General features: G+C 43.0%; 1 protein-coding gene across 1 annotated transcript in view; it reads left to right on the top strand.

The window, feature by feature from the left end:
* The window catches only part of ZNF697 (zinc finger protein 697), a 30,308-nt gene that overhangs the window by 1,101 nt on the left and 11,681 nt on the right, over positions 1 to 17,526 (top strand). Inside the window, exon 2 of the mRNA XM_017869853.1 lies at positions 1 to 114. The gene's annotated coding sequence lies outside the window, so the exon portion shown is untranslated. The remainder of the gene's footprint in view (positions 115 to 17,526) is intronic.

Genomic DNA, 17,526 nt, shown 5'->3' with positions numbered 1-17,526 from the left:
GCAGCCGCCGCCGCCGCCGCCGCCGCCGCCGCACAAGGGCAGACGCGCTGCGGTGCGGGGCTCGGGCCGGGGCGCTCGGTGCCCTAGCTCTTCGCCGCGCCAGCCGCCGCGCAGGTAGGAGCTTGGCTGTGGCTGGGCTCAACCGCCTCTCGGGGATGGGGCTGATCGGGACCAGACTCGACCGCTGCGGGGATGGGGTGTGTGTTCGAGTGCGGTGGCGGAACGGCTGGGCGAAGTTGTGCCTCGTAAAGTGGACCGTTGTCCGCTCCCCTGGGGCGCAGGCCCCCGGGCTTATGGGGTGCTCTCGCGCCCGCAAATCCGGGGCTGAGCTCCCTCAGGGGTATGTGGCGAGGGGCGGGAAGGAGGAGGCTGAGACATGAGGGAGGAGACAGCGATGCAAGAGGGAATAGGACCGTCCCGCCGACCACCGAAGGGGGCATCAGAGACCCTCGGAGAAACCAAGCCCAGGGAGGAGCTTGGAAGGCAAGGAGAAGGTGAAGGGCTTTGTGTGCAGCTGTGGACCTTGACGGACTGCGCTCTCCTTGCCTTGTCTGTCCGTGTCCCCAGCCCCACTGGGGCTAAGGGAGGGTGGGGGGCTCCGAGAAGGTGCAGAAGAGAAGCGGCAGGTCATCTTGGGTACTAGTGAATGAAATGTGTGCCTCCCTTTTCCTCTCTTCTCCATTCTAGCCCACTCAGATGAGCGGCTTTGGGGCTGCCATCAGACCGGGCAAATGACACAATAAGGACGAGTGGGTGGAGAGATGGACAGCAGCTCGCAGCCCAAGAGGGGTCGCCGTCTAGCCCCGGGAGGCATTCCAACCACAAATGTCCATGTCGGCAGGTGGTGGGGTGGTGGGCAAAGCTGGAACCTGCACACCTCACGGGGATGCCGAGGCTCAGGATTGTGCATGGAGATACGGGTGAGGCGCGTGTTGGGAGGAGTGGGTGAGTAAAAGGTTGAGGGGGAGCAGCGACACAGAGGCGCTGAGAGTACCTTATGACCATGCATCGGAAATCGACTACCACTTCCTCTGGGACTTGCCACGATTTTCCTTTTTCCTAACCGCACCCCCACCGCCCTGCCTCCCCTACAGGAGTGAATCACCCACCCCTTACTACATGAACCCTAGGCTGAATTGAAGTTGGTGATGTATCCCTGTCCTTGTAGCGGGCATGTTTGTCCTTAACCTGTAGGATGACACCAATACTCCGCATCCCCTACTGCCTTACCCTCCTCCCTCAAGACTGAGCGTCTGGTAAATGCGGTCGGATAATGGCTAGCAAGTTAAATGTCTTTGAGGAGCTGCGGTGGATGAGTGGGCAACTTTGAACACAGTCCAAGTGTGACTGTTGTAACTGAACTCAGCATGCCTAAGGGGCCACACTCACTATCTCTCCTTTCTCCCCTTCCCTGAGTTTTTGTTGATGTTCCCAACTGTTTACCTTCTTCTCTCAACAAGCCAACGTGGATATTATTTAATGTGGAATACATTTGAGGAGCCAAATGGACCTTTAAGAATGCCACTTATGTGGCCAGGCAGGAGTATGCAAGGCTCATGGTTGGAAGAATGATGCTGTAGGGCATGGAGAGAGCCCTGAGCCTGATATAAATGGCTTTCGAGGAGAAACAAAACATTTCTTCCCTGGCTTCTTTAGGAGAGATGAGGCATTTGAACTGAGATAAAGAATGGGATTGAGAAAAAAAAAACAAACAAAAAACCCAGCTCTTTAGGATGAGGGCATGAGGATAATGAAGTGAAGGGAAGAGGCTCTGTGAATTCAGATGATTTCTAGTTAGAACATATTGGCTGTGTGTGTGTGTGTGTGTGTGTGTGTGTGTGTGTGTGTGAGTGAAGTGGGGGTTGTTGTTAAGGGAAAGTTGATGTCAAAAGTTCAGCCATGCCCAACAGAGAATAAGATGGCATCCGATTGAACAAGATCATAAATGTGAAGTCAGGCTGCCCTTTACATTACACAAAGGAACACATAGATGGCCTTTCAGAACTACTGGGATAGAGGGGTAAATGGATGCTAGTCAGACAGAAGAACCAGCTGATGTGGCTGGATTGAAGTGGTAAATGATGACCTCACATCAGAGCATGACTAAGGCTCATGGAGTTGCATCACATTTCCTCTCCCTCCCCAACAAAACTCTTTGAATTTCCTCAGAATCTATTCATTTTTTTTTTTTTTTTTTTTGCCTAATTACTAGTGTCCTGTGAAGGGAAGGAGAAAGGGTAAAGGTTGGTTGCAAGGATGATAAACTAAGGCAAGAAGGAGCTTGTCTGTTATGTAGAAAGAAAAAAATAGCTGCAGTGTCAATTATTTTTGGAGTTATTTTGGAGCTTGAACCTATGTCAGTACCATATGGGCTTTTCTTTGTATCTAAGATCCTAGTTCTTCTTTCTTTTCTTTCACCTGCCCCTTAACAGGTTTCTCAGTACCACACACTATGTAGAGTTAATATAATCAACAAAAGTAACTCCTTACTTTGGGATTTAAAATTCTTCACAGTTCAGTGCCTACCTACCTCTGTCTTTCAGTGGACCTGCCCACCCCAATTTACCTCCCCATCCTTGGAGCAAATAACTCCCCAATCCTTGAAGATGCAACAGACATTCTTGTACCTCTGTGACTGCCAGGTTGAACCCCATGCTTGCTGGACATCCCTGCACCTGTCGCTAATTATTTTTGGTACATATCCTGGCCCAGTTGATTAGCTCCCTTATAGAACTCTTGCCAACCTTTGCAGTCAAAATTAATCTTACCCCTTGGTAATTTGTATTATTTCAATGACACCTGCTTTAGAAGTTAATACCTAACAAGTGCTCAAAGGATGTTTGACTTGAAAACACGAATAAATCAAAGAATGAGTGAAAGGATGAAAAAAATCTGAATTCTCTTGCCTTTCCTTAGAAAAGGGGATGGAGCCTTTCTCATAGACCTGTGAGGATTCATTGCAATTGTGAAAATAAAGTGTCTAGGACATGTCAGACTGAGGCTTTTCCTTTTGCTCCTGGATTGAGAGACCCTAAAAGTACCTATCATAATGTCTAGTACAAGGACACTGACAAAAAGTTTGTTGAATAAGTTCTTTGCCAGCCTACATTTTAAACTCTCAGGCAGAATATGGAGTGGATTAATCCCAAGCAAATAATCAACAATGCTTGTCATTATCCTAGACTGAAGAAGGTAACTGTTTCCATTCAATTATGAAGGTGCAAAGTGCTCATTAGAAAAGCAGCACTACGAAGACTGTCCTGCTATTGGCAAGTAAGCCAGACATTTACCATGTCATTTTTATTTGTATAGCCCAAGCAATGTACCAGGATTAAAATGTAGCATATAGAAATAGAAAACAAATCAGACTTTCAAACTTTCCTCAAAGACACTACAATTTAGTAGTCCCTCAGTTATCTTGAACTGGGCAATTTTTCATGCTTCTTTTTATGTGATTACAATAATAGTTGCCACTTATTGAACATCTGTTCATCAGCTACTAAACTAGGTGATTTACATGTTTATTCTGATGACTTATTTAATCTGATGACTTACATATTGTTAGCCCCATTCTAAAAATGAGGAAACTAGGGCTTGGAGAGAAGGTAAGAAACTTGCCTGGAGTCCCAGATTCTGAACTGAGTGTAGATTGGAATTTAGGTCTCCTGACTGCCAAGCCTGTTCAGAATTTGCTTTCCATGGGAGAAAATGGACAGTTCTTTATTCCTTCTTCTCCTGAAGTCCTTCACTTCCCAGATTTCCTACCAGTAACGTTGTGCTTCTGAAATCATCCTAATGGATCTTATTCTGAGAAGTACTGTTTTTTTCATAGATTTTGTATTTTTATGTCCTCAAACTCTCGTGACCATCAGTTGGAAAGGCCAGGTTCAGAACCCCTAATAAGACCTTTGGGTACAGAACTGTGTGTGTTTGGAATTCTTTTCTTTTTTCTCCCAGCCTGTCTGAATTCCTCTTGCCAGGCCAAGTCTCACTTCTTTTGGGTAGCCTTTTTCAACTACACCAGGCCACCCTCAGCCTCTCCCCTAATCTCTTGCATCGTTTAAAATTCTGCAGTTCAGTGTTTTCTTAATGAAAGTAGACTTGAGTGGGTTCCCACACGTGACAGGGACTTTATGTCCAGAACATGATCTGGCATATGGTAGACTTTCAGAAACTGAGTTAATGATGAATTGGTAATGACTAAAATGCAGAAATGGAGGCATGAAATATTATTTGCATGTTGATAGTTTGCTTATATTGTAGAAGAGGGAGAGAGGATAATTATTTTCTTAGTTAATTTTCACCCTTTTCATGTAACTTCCAAAAGAGGAAAGTACCTTCTGGAAATATGCCAGAGCAAACCACTGTAAGCTGAGTTTTCTTAGCTTGACTAACATGGGCACTGAATGATTTATAGTCTTTAATGATTTTGGGTAATGGGGTGGGGCATTGTTTAGTACCTTTCCCTTTGCTGTCATGCCAAATCTCTCAGATGTCATGCACATCTGAGAAAATCAGAGGGGTTTCACTGGCTGCACTTACTGGGGGAAAAGAAGGCTGGTGAGAGGAAGGAAGATAATTCATTCTGTTTTCATCAGAGCAGCAAGATTTGTGTGGGGCACAGATTTGGCATTCATTTCATCATGTATTGATAAGGGATGGTTAAAAGATCAGTAGCATCTCCTCTTTGGGTGGAAGAGGGTTTCACCTATCACAAGATTGAACCCATTTCTTTAGGTTGACTAAACGTTCTTTTTCTCTGACCTCAAGGGTGCACACAATTTTGAAAGCCCTGGTATAAACACAGCGTGCTGTGGGTTGTTATAAGCACATTAGTCATGTTAAAGGAGAATAGGACAGTTCTTGGGATCACTGATTCTATTCAGCAAGTCATGTTTTGTGCATCCCCAGGCCAGCAACAGTGTTCCAGCAGGTGTGTGGGAGGGTCACATGCGATACTTCAGGTTTCTCCTTCCTGTGGAGGCTAAATTTGCTATGGGTAGTTAAAGGGAAAGGGCCTACTTTTATTCAGAGAGCTACTTCAGATATACATGGTCTTCTGAGAAGTTTATCAGGATCTTACCATAATTATAAAAGAAGAATAAAGTTTCTGGGTTTTATTTGCTAAGAAATGTTTTGCTTTGGCTCATCACCTCAGAGCTATTTCATGTGCTTAGCACATCTTTGATGCTTGATGAAGTTTAGCAGGGCACTATTGGAAGACTTTTCCAGTTGTTGAACTTTTTTGTCCCCCATACCTGGGAACTTTTGTGAATTTCAAAGAATCACTTTATTTTTGTTTTGCTAGTTTTGAAAATAATCCTTCAGGCAGGTACTGACAATGATTTCTGATAATAGAAGGTGGTTTAGAAAGTAGAGGTGGTTTAGAAGGTGGTTTAGAAATAGAAGATAGAATAGAAAGTTCATTAGAATGTAATTTCTACAACAGAGAATCTAGAATAATGGGTAGTACATGGTAAGGGTTTGATAAATATTTGTTGAATGAATGTGTTATGTATTTTTAAAATTTCATTTAAATTTGTTCCTAAAATGATGGCACAAGCCATTTTTTACAATGAGGTATGGATAAGGTTGTATGCTTATAAATTATATAAGCTGGGGAAGATATCTTACATATATGTACATTATGTGTGTGTGTATATATATAAAATTTCAAAAATATTTTAGAGCAGTTTTAGGTTCACAGCAAAAATGAGAAAGTAGAGTTCCTGTCTGCCTCCTGCCCTCACACATGTACAGCCTCCCCCACTCTCAGCATCCTGCTCCAGCGTGATACATTTGGTACAACTTATGAACCTATATTGGTAATCATTATCACCCAAAATCCATAATTTACTTCAGGGTTCACTCTTGGTGTATATTCTATGGTTCTGATAAATGTATAATGACAGGTATCTACCATTGTAGAGTAGTACAGAATAATTTCACTGTCCTAGACACCTTCTGTCCTTCACTTACTTATCCCTCCCTTCCCCTAACCTTTGGCAACCACTGATCTTTTTACTGTCTCCGTAGTTTGCCTTTTACAGAATGTCATATGGTTGGAATCATACAGTATGTGACCTTTTCATGTTGGCTTCTATCATTCAGTAGTATACGTTTTAAGGTTTCTCCATGTTTTTTCACAGCTTGATAACTCTATGGTGGTGTTGTGTTTTGGATTTTGGCCATTCTAATAAGCGAGTAGTGGCATCTTGTTTTAACTTGAAATTCTCAAATGACATTGATGTCTGTATTAGTTTGTTCTCATGCTCCTATGAAGAAATACCCAAAACAGGGTAATTTATAAGGAAAAAAGGTTTAATTGACTCACAGTTCTGCATGGCTGGGGAGGCCTCGGGAAACTTATAATCATGGCAGAAGGTGAAGCAAACATGTCCTTCTTCACGTGGCAGCAGAAGAGAGAAGTGCTAAGCAAAGGGGGACAAGCTCCTTATAAAACCATCAGATCTTCTGAGAACTCTCACTATCGTGAGAACAGCCTGAGGGCAACCGCCCCCATGATTCAATTACCTCTCACTGGTCCCTTCCATGACACATGGGGATTATGGGAACTACAATTCAAGATGAGATTTGGGTGGGGATACAGCCAAACCATATCAATGTTAAAAATCTTTTCATGTGCCTGTTTGCCATCTGTATATTTTCTTTGGTGAGGTGTCTATTCAGATCTTTTGCCCATTTTTTAATTCGGTTGTTTCTCATTGAGTTTTAAGAGTTCTTTCTATATCTTGGTTAACAGTCTTTTATCATATATATATTTTTTGCAAATATTTTCTCCCCACCTGTGACTCGTTTTCTTGGTTTTTATTTATTTATTTATTTTTTGTATACGAGGTTTCTCCATCGTTTCTTTTTTGGGGGGGGGGGGGGGGGGTAGGTGGGTGTGTGTGTGCCAGATTTAATTTAATATAAAACTAGTTTACTCCAGAACTGAGAAACCAAAATGTGGAGTTAACTTGAAGACACACTCCCCTTTTACCACCCCCCCTTATAACAATAAGTGTTAGTTGAATTTAACCAGACTGCAGCCACAGCATACACTAGTCTGGGGGGCAGTTGTCACAGGACATCCTTTGTTTCTGTTTCTCCACTTCCTAATACATGCTTGTGTTTATTGATTGAATTGGTGGTGTGGTAAGTATTCCTGGTCAACACTTCCTATATGGCATGTGATCTTTACTAACTTTCTTAAGGGCCTTCATTTGTTTCCCAGCCAAATTCTGGGCCTTTAGGAAAAGGGTTTTCTAGGCTGATGATTCTATGTAGGTGAGAAGAGAAATCGAGACATCCATGCCTTTCTTGTTGTAGTAAGATTAAACAAAACAAAACGTGAAACCCTTGAAAACTGCCAGAGAATAAAACTTTAGTCTGAATAGCCACTCTTAATGTTAAATGCAAATCTCCTGGGTATTTGAATGTACTCCCTGCCCTGCCTCACCCAGCAACTTCTTTAGTCTCGAAATTACTTTGAAGGTTAAATGTTGGTCTTTCTTCATTCTTCATTTAATTTCTGTGACTGCTAGTCCTAGCTTTCCTTGGGTGGGACAGAAGCAGTTGTCCTGTCATAGGGGGGACAGTCTAGTAGCATTCCCCACAGTGAACATAAACAGCCCCGTGCCATCTCTGTTTGCACAGCTGAATCAAGGGTTAAACTCTTGGAGTGGAGGGAGGACCCACACAGGGCCATTTGATACAAACAAAGCATGCTGGCATTTGGGCCAAGAGATGCAGAATTCTTTTTTGAGAATGGTCTGCCTAACTTTTGAGGTTAATTGCCATTTCCTGTCATGGCTACCTGTTTATCAGGGTAATGAAGCATGCTTGGCTCCTGGTGCTAACAGGTTATTAGATCCAGTTAGGAGAGTTAGGTTGTCTCTATGACTCTACCTTACCTGATGTGATTTTGCCGAATCACTAGATTTCCTAGTCTTTTTAGGTCTTCCTTTTGAGACTGAGGGGAAGAAATAATTACTCCTGATTTTATCCATTTCAAGAACTATTTGAAGGTCCATGGTGTGAGGGAATTATCAAAGTGAATAAAATGTTTGTTCCCATGAGGAACTTACAGTTGGGAGGTGGTAGGAGAAAAAGGAGAGCCAAAAATAAGATATGAATTATTGTGAGTATGATTCTATTTTAAAAACTAATACTAGGCAGAATAAGATAAGAAAAAGTATCTTAAGTCATACAAAGTGAAAAAATAATGATAATTCCATCTGAGCACTTAATATCCCTATAAGGTAGGTTCAGTTGTTCTCTCCATTTTATAGATGAAGAAAACTAAGGCTGAAAGAGGTTGAATAATTTACTTAAGGCTAACAGCTAGACACAGGTCTATGGCTCCAGAATCTCGTTTGGTTTTTGGTTTTTTTGAGACAGGATCTCGCTCTGTCATCCAGGCTGAAGTTCAGTGGTGTGAATACCTTCTGGGCACAAGCAATCCTCCTACCTCAGCCCTCCAAGTAGCTGGGATTACACGTGTATGCCACCAATTCTGGCTAATTTTTTTTTTTGTAGAGACGGGGTTTTGCCCTGTTCCCCAGGCTGATCTTGTACTCCGGAGCTTAAGCGATCCACTGGCTACGGCCCCCAAAAGTGCTGGGATTACAGGCGTGAGCCACCCGGCCTGGCAAGAATCTGAACTTTTAACCATTACAGGTGCCGCTCCCTCCAGGAAAGGACAGACTGTAACCCATGCTTTGAGGAGGAAAAGCATCTGAGGAAGGGAAAACCGGGTGCCTTCTGGGGGATTTACAGCAACCCTTTTGGGCTGGGGTTAGGGGACAGAGGTTAAGATGAGGTAAGAGAGCCTTGGGCTACATTGTTAACGACTTGAGTCTGTGCTTATATGACAAAGTCACTTAGGGGTTTCTGAGCAGAATAGTAAAGTGACAATTAGGTTTTAAGATTGATGCAGTACTGACACGTAGGTGCATGTAACTAGTAAAAGTATGTACTGCAGTGATAGTGGCAACTGAAAAAAGAGAAAAGTAAAAAGAACATGGCAACTGATTTGATTGAAAGGGGTGAGGGACAGGTCAAAGTTGAGTCCAGGGTTTTGAGCTTCTGAGTAAGAACAAAGACGGCTTTAACAGAAATGGACACTGCCAGAAGGAGCTGATTTGTAGCAAAGATTCAAGAAAAGAACTAATACTTGTTTTTAAAACTGACTTGGGCCAGATACATTACAAATGGAAATTCATTGAGTCTTTATAGCATCCTTTCAAGGTAGCTTGTTTTCCCCTATTGTGTAGATGATTAAACTAAGACTCAAAGAGGTGAAATAACTGTCCCGGGCACACCATGTGTCAGTGACAGACTTCTACTTGAATCCGTGCTGTTGACTTCTTTGCATGTGATTTTCCTGTTTCTGCTGCCTCCTGTCCCTTATCACATGGGACATGCGGGACAGCACCTCAGGACTGGAAGGGACATTCAGCCTCCTCAGCTGTAATGCTTGGGGCATCACGAGAAATGTGGATCTGGAGTGCAGGTCAGGGTTTGGGTGAGAGATTCAAATTTGTGAGGTCTTTGGATAGAAGAGCTGTATAAAGCTACAGGAAGAGGCAAAACAGTTGAGGGAGAGGGAGAAGAAAATGTAAAAAAAACCCTTGAAGGCTGACCTATTTTAGGAGTTAAGAGGAGACAGGGCGGTCAGCGAAGTATGAGGAGGACTAGGACAGTGCAATACTGTGGGTGCTAAGCAAAGAGAATTTCCAAGGAGAGTGTCTCAGCAAGATTTCCGCGGCCATTTATTGAACTCCTATTAAATGCCAAGCACTTTCCAGTGTTGATGGTGAGATCAAAGGAGAAGAGACCACTGAATTTGGAAGGTAGAAATAATATAGCTGATAATTGCTAACTAAATGTTAGCAATTAACATTGTCTGCTGAGGTTGTCCCATCTGGAAGCCCAAGTTCACTGGGAAACTGTGAGAGTGTCGTGGTGACGTTAAGTTTTTAACTGGGGCTCACTAATACTTATTCCTCCTTTTCCCAATAGCCTGTAAGATTTATTTGGCCAAAAAATGACATTGCAGGAGAAAATATAATATAGGTTGATAATTGGTTTTAGTAATTTAAAAATGATACTGCAGAATGAAGCAGTCTCCCCTTTTAATAAGTTTCATAGTTTGAATAGAAAAATGTCTTTAAAGAGTTTTTTAATCGGTATAACCAGTACTTTTGAGGCTTCATGGTCTTCCCCTCTCCTTTCTCTCTTTCCTCTCTCTCTCTCTCTGTCTCTCTTTCTCTCTCTCACACATACACACACACAGATGATGATTTTTTTTTCAAATACTATACAAAGGACTCCGTATTATTCAGTGTTTACTCTAACATTCCATTAAGTCAATGTTAATTCAAACAACTGGTTTTTTTTCAAGCCAACAAGATGTTCTGTTTTCCTCTAGTAAAAACAGCAGAGAATCCAAAACCTGTTAAGTCAGAGATCATTTCTGAGGATCACATGAAGTTAAGTTTGAAGAACATTTTCTATGTTTCTAGAGAAAAAATAATTGAAACTACAATAGGAAAAAAATTATCAGGAGTCTGGAATAAAACAGGAAAAATGAAGTCAGTGAAATGCTGTCACTAAAGCCAGAGCACTAAACTCATGAATATGACAGAGCGGGTTGGGAGAATCTGGTGCAAGGGAGATTGTACCTAAAAGGAATCCAGTAATCTGAAGGGTGGCCCCATCCTCTACCAACTTGACACCTTTGTGAATTCAAGTTGTGAGATTTGCTCATTATCTGTGGATACATTCTCTACAGCAAAATGTACTTGGAGTGGTGCTTTCCCTGCCACCAGGCACACATCTATATAACTTCCCATATGGGGACTACAAAGCTGTTAAAGCACAGGGTGGAGCTGAGAAACTGTATTTGTAGTAATGGGTCACATTGGATGAACTGAGTCCTTGATCCCATGGTGCAGTTAAATGTGAACTAGGCCTCCTTATGTTGCAGTTTTGTGTAACTCCCAGAATGCCCTTCTTTATCCGGGTATTTGCATGTTATTCTTTGCAGGCAAGATGACTTTGCTAACATTTTGAAGATTTGTTAGGAATGAGTTGTGACTTTGTCCAGATTTTAATTCTTTTTCCTTTGAGAGGAGAAGGATTAACTAACAAAGCATTTTGTGTACTGGCTAGGTTATGGCTTGATTAATGTGATTTTACTCACTGCCCAAGTAAGCAGCTGACAGGAGCCATGAACCTGGGGTCAAGCTTATAAATTAGATACATCCAAGAGAGGCAGGGTGTTACAGTCTTGAGGAACAACCTCCCTCCCTCTTAGTGCACCTATTACATAACCTGAGTGACTAGGAAGTGAAAAGCAGGTGAACTAATGATGCTGGGAGACCTAAATTGCAAGTGTGAATTAGCCAAGCACCGTAGGTTATGTTGGATTGAGTAGCAAGGGGGGATTGGAACAAAGGTTAATATGCCAGTGATTTAGGCTCCTGTCTGCCCTTAACTGGTGTGTTCATGGGGAATTTACTTAACCTTTCTTGGTTTCCATTGCCTGACTTATCTGTAAAACAGGGTGTTAGGTGAGGTCACCAAACTGGATCAGGCAGGTTACATTTGCTGGGTCCCTCACCATCCATATGTGTTTGAAATTTACTGATATTTTTGTCTGCGCTACTGCCTGCTTTTGGACATACTGCCGTTATCTTCTCTTCTCCACCAGCACACCAAAAGATCTTGTGGCATACAGTGGTGAAATTGCTCTTCTCCCCCTTACCCAAAACCACTCTGGATGATTTTTGAATTGTTATGATAAGGAAATGTATCATGAGTCCTTTGTAATAGTGGTTTATAACAGGGTTTTTGTTTCTGTTCCATGGATCCTTTCAGAGTCCAGGAAATAGCTTTGGGCCTTCTCATCAGGAGAAAGTGCCTACAGACACATTTCCATAAGGTTGCAGGGAGTTCACGGATTCTGAAGGTTCTCAGACTAAGAACTCATGCTCAAGAAAAATGCCGTTATTCTATTTGCAAGTTTGTATAGTACTGTTGCTCTCTTTGGGAAATGTTAGGAACTAAAGGTAAGGAACCCAGACTGAACCTGATGAATGACTTAGTAACGTGATGTTCCAGTTATGAATGAGTCCCAGACACACAAGCCTCCTTCTTGAGACAGATGCATCACTTCCTGGAGGAAAGCTGTGTCCTGTGACTGGGTGTGTGCATCCTAGATTTACTGTGCACCATTGGCTGAAACAGAAAATACCTGTGAGCTTTCAGTTCTCATGTAAAGTAGGAGCATAATATCTTCTAGTTGCTCTCTATACTGTGGTATGAAGCAATTTGACTGGCATCCTCAGAGTTTCTCTGACCATTGTCTGAGGACACTATCTAAATTTAAAAGGTCTCAGTTTGAGCTAGTAAAGTAATTCTGTTCCTCTCAGAGTTCATCTCGTGGAGATCATATTTTCATAAATCACTATTGTGTTATCTTCCTTTTCATCTGTACACACTCTTCCATTTTTCATCCCCTTAGAAGGTGATTCCAGGGAGGACCAATTATTGAAGTACTTAACCTACTGGATACTCACATCCTTTCATTACTTTGTCTGTCCTGGGGATAAAGCATTCCCCTCATAGAATTGTCACAACTAGGACTCCTAATCCAGTTTATTCCTTCTTGGTTTGGAGTGTAGAGTTGCTGCATCAATGGTGGAAATAAACAAGTTCTGGTGGGCAGGATCCTTTTTTAGTTGTTTGGAAATATAAAAGTAGATGAAAATGGAAACAGAATCTGATTCTATTTTGAACATAACAGCTATTCCTTTATCTCATTTTAAAAAAGAGCAAAAAGCATCAAATTTAAGTTTCCATTAGTATCTTTGCTCCATTGCCCCTTCTCCCAGTTCCCATGAGCTTTATTCAGTATTAAGCCTCGTAACCACTCTTGTTTCGGCATGATTTATAAAAGCAGGCTACTCCTTTTATGGAAATCACTTATATTTTATTATGTTCTGGCCAGAACTTAAATGAACATAAATAACCCAAAATTTCAGAAAAAATATAATTATTCATTTTAAAACTTTGTATTAGTAGGTTTTCTAGTAAATATATAAAAATAGATGGAGTAGTATAATAAGCCTACATATACCACCACCCAGCTTCAATGGTGGTCAATATATGACCAATATTGCTTAATCTGTACCCCCGCCCATTCCCCTTTGCCCAGGAATTATGGTGAAGCAAATTCTAGACATACCATTTCACTTGTAAATATTTCATTATATGTCTCTTAAAGATATAAGAACTCTTTGTACACTTAATCTCAGTACCAACACCTGACAAAATGAAGTTTCTTGATATCAAATATCTAATTAATATTCACAGTTCCTCAGTTATCTTATAATTTGTTTCTGTAATTTGTTTGTTTGAGTTGGCATTCAAATAAGGTCAATATATTGGGGTTGGTTGATATTGTTTATGTTTTTTGACCTACAGTTCTCTCTACTTTCCCCTTTCTTTGCCATTTTTGTCACTGTTGCATTGTTATTGAAGAAAGTGGATCATGTGTGTTACATACTTTCCTATGATCTGGTTTTTGCTGATAATCTGTAATTTTAAGGAAATAAGAGTAACAGGTATGTAATTACTTAAAACATGTTTTAAGTGTATGCAAAGTTTTACTTCATGCCAAAACTAGCTGTAGAGGTTAACAGGTAGGCAGGAAAATTCAGGCATCAGGTGACTTCTTTACGTTTTTATTCCTGTTTTTTCTTTTTGGAAGATATCTTGGCAGATTATAAGGAGAGGTGTCACTTACCCACTGCTGAAATGCGCTGGGCTGGAACACGCCAGCCATTCTTCATCAACAACACCAAACAGTTATTTTGGGCAAAGAATTGGAAGAGCAGTTTTTTTTGTTGTTGTTGAATCTACAGTGGGAAGCTGGGGTGATTGAATGTATGCCTCAAGTCCTTTGGCCTCAACACCCCTCTCTCCTTATTTGCTATGATAAGCATTCTCTTGAGGGCTATGCATTACAGTGGAAATATGATCGCAAAATCATCTGGGTTGGAAAAGACTTCCTGAGGTCACCTGGCCCCATCTGGCAACATTAATATGGGATTCCAGCATCAACTTTCCCAGAACAAGGCTGTTTGTTAACAACTCCCATATCTCACATAAATCCCTGGTGCAGTCTTAGCCTGTTTTCTCTTTTGTCCTTCAGTGAAATACATGATTAAATTGCATGTCTTTCTGCTGTAGGAGTGTTACACAACTAGGACCCCAATCCAGACAATACACACATGTGGCTGTGCAGATCTTTAAGATTAATCTTGATTTTTCCCTGCTGTCCTCTAGAGCACATATACCCTGAGACTCTATTTGACTATCTGTATGTAGTAATGGTTTTCATGAAAAACGTTTATATGGGTAAATTTTGAAATATGATGCAATTACTGCAGACTACACTTTTAAGCTACAGTATGTATGACGGTTAATTTTATGTGTCAGTTTGGCTGGGCCACAGAATGCCAAGATTTGTGGTCAAATATTATTTTGGGTGTTTTTGTGAGGATGTTTTTTAGATGAGGATAACATATAAATCAGTGGACTTTGAGTAGATTACCCACCATAATGTGGGTAGGCCTCATCTAATCAGTTGAAAGCCTGAATAGAACAAACAGACTGATATTCAGAGGAATTTTCTGCATCTGCTCTCCTGGGTTTCCAGCCTGTCAGCCCACCCTACAGATTTTGGACTTGCCAGACCTCATAATGGCATGAGCCAGTTCTTTATGATAAATCAATCTCTCTCTCTCTCTCTATACACACACACGCACACACGCACACACACATCCTATTGGTTCTCTTTCTCAGGAGGACCCTGATTAATCAGTGTGCAAAAAAAAAAAAAAAAAAAAAAGACAAGTATATGTCCTCGATTTATCTGGCTCTTTTTTGAAGATGTGTTTTATATTAAAGTGATGCAAAGATCATTGGAGAACACCATCAGCAAAATTGAGAGTCTGGCCACAACTCTTCTAGTAAAACCTGACTTTCAGTCACTTTCCCTTTTTAGCCTTAGTTTCATCTCTGTAAAAGAAGGTTGGACGAAGGAATTTCCAAGGTCTGTGATTTGCTGAAATGCAAACATGGAACATTTGAGCCAGCTGCTGAGAAAGTGTCTAGAGATAATAAGTCTGAGGGCTGCCCAAAGTTTCTCTTACGAAATAAAACAGCTGAGGGTGTAAAACAGTAGTGGTGGTGGAGCACAGGAAATAAAAAACCATGAACAGAAGGATTTCCTGTATATAAGAAAAATATACAGGAAAATGGATCACCGATTTATGTCGCAGAAGATTCTAATCAGTTAAATGTAAAACATGGACAGTAAATGCCAACAGGAAAACCTTTAGCTTTTGTGACTTCTCAGCTGAGGGCAGATAGTCTAACTTTGAGGGCTCTTAGGATCTGTGTCTGCACTGTACTAATTCTTATTTTGTGCAGGAGGAATAGGGTGGTGGTGGAGGATTGGCATTTGTGATAAGCTGAGGCCCTCAGGTCAAACTGAGGGGCCCTAACCCAACCGATGGACAGGAAATGCCTGACCCCAAGGGCATTTGTGCTATTCCTGATCACAGAGATGGGAAGGAGCCTCAGACTGGTGCTGACCCATGGGGATGCAGGTTGATTTCTCTGTTGCCTTCGTTTTAAGCCTTCTTTTTCCAACTTGGGCTTCCTTCTCCAGGTAAAAAAGCAGTAACCACAAGGCAGAAACCATATTATTTTAGCTTCTCTTGTCTGGAGAGTGGGCAACACTTCGGTGCAGTAATCTTTTGGCTGTCCCTGTCTGGAATTAATGTTCACCCTCATGCAGCAGTCTGCCACTTGGGTGGCTGGCATTTTGGGTTGGGCAGTCTGGGTTTGTGCTTGACAAAGTCAGCTGAGGGGAAGTTCGCCTGCCACGTTTGGCTGTGGACACATTCTGCGTAAGGTGCTTACCCCTTGCTCAGTAGACGCATCCCCTGCAAATAAGGCGAGGTGGCTTTCTTTGCCCTTTGGGTTCCTTTTGACCATAAACTTCCCAGTGAGGAGGCAGGACCCTGATGATCATATCCCCTGAGAGGTTAGCTGACTTTTCACCCAGTTGGTGCTGAAGATGGACAAATGATTAACCCCCTGGAATCTCTGGTTAGACCCCAGTTGTGGTCATGAGTTCAGCCTTTTGAAACCGCAGGCTGAAACTGTTTTTCCAGCACTCTACCCAATCGGGTGTCCCCGCCTGGATTCTGCTAGGGAAGCTCTCCCTTGGGAAATAGTGGTGGGCAGGGGGGCGTGGGAATAGGAGGGAGGAAGCCTCCAGCTGCTGCTGGCCGGCCCTGCGTCCCTCTGAGGAGGTAGGGAAAGGACCCTCGAAATGAGTGGGAGACAGGAAACGAGGTGCAGTCTGGAGGCCCGAGTGGGAGCAGCTCCTGGCCCGCCGCCGGCCGGGCTGCTTCCTTCCACTGACATGACAGCCCTGCAGGCCTGGCTCCCCGCCACCTGGCAGCGGCCTCCGCGGCACATGACTCTTCCGCCCTCTGCCCTGGGGGCTGGCGGGGCCCAAGCGGGGGCGGGGAGTGATCTGCTCTGGAACTGGCCGTCCCTGCTGGTCGAGGCTGCCAGGTGCGGCCCGCGCTGCTTCGCTGGGGACTGACCTTCCTCTTCCAGTCCTAACGCGCTGGCCATTCGTCCCTTCTAGGAGCCAGCGGAGGGGAACACCCGCTGCCTCTACCTGAGAGAGACGCCGCCTGGGGTTCAGTTTCTCTGGCCTCGGTGTTCTTTACACGCCAAATGGGTCACCCTGATTTACCTCTCAGTTACTGGAGTCAAAGGAGATGGACCCACTGCAGTGCATTGGAAGGTGCTTAGGTCCGCTCCAAGGCGACACCGCCTCCGAGGCGCCATCCAGGCCAGGGGCCGCGTGACCGCGTGACCGCGTGGGGTCGGCGCAGAAGGCTGCCCCAGCGAGGCAGGAGCTGCGCCCCTGCTTTATCTTTTAAAGGCTGGGAGACTTGGTACTATTTTTGGCCTTGGTTTCTACGTAAAATCTAGGAAGGCGGGGGAGATGTGTATACTCCTCTGCCCTAACCTCTTCATAGGAAGTTAGGTTAAATCCACAAAGTGGTGGGGCTCTTGTTCAATAGGGATAGATTTTACAAGTAGCCCCAAAGTGGGGGATTTGGAGAATGTGCCAATGAACTTGGTTTAAATTGTAATTCTGGCTCTGCTACTGGCTTCAGTTACCCTCCCCCATCTTCCCACCTCATTCCCTCCCTTCCTCTTTTTTTTTTTTTTTTGAGATGGCGTCTTGCTCTGTTTCTCAGGCTGGAGTGCGGGGGAAGCTGGGGGCAGTCTTAGCTCACTGCAGCCTGGAACTCCTGGGCTCAAGTGATCCTCCTGCCGCAGCTTCCCAAGTAGCTGGGACTAAAGACATGTGGCCCCACACTCAGCTTTTTTTTTTTTTTTTTTTTGAGGCGGAGTCTC

The sequence above is a fragment of the Rhinopithecus bieti genome, unplaced genomic scaffold, assembly GCF_001698545.2.
Source record: "Rhinopithecus bieti isolate Rb0 unplaced genomic scaffold, ASM169854v2 scaffold_3040, whole genome shotgun sequence".
NCBI classification, from domain to species: Eukaryota; Metazoa; Chordata; class Mammalia; order Primates; family Cercopithecidae; genus Rhinopithecus; species Rhinopithecus bieti.
The sequence above is the reverse complement of the archived record's forward strand: the minus strand, read 5'-3'. Positions and strand labels throughout refer to the sequence as shown.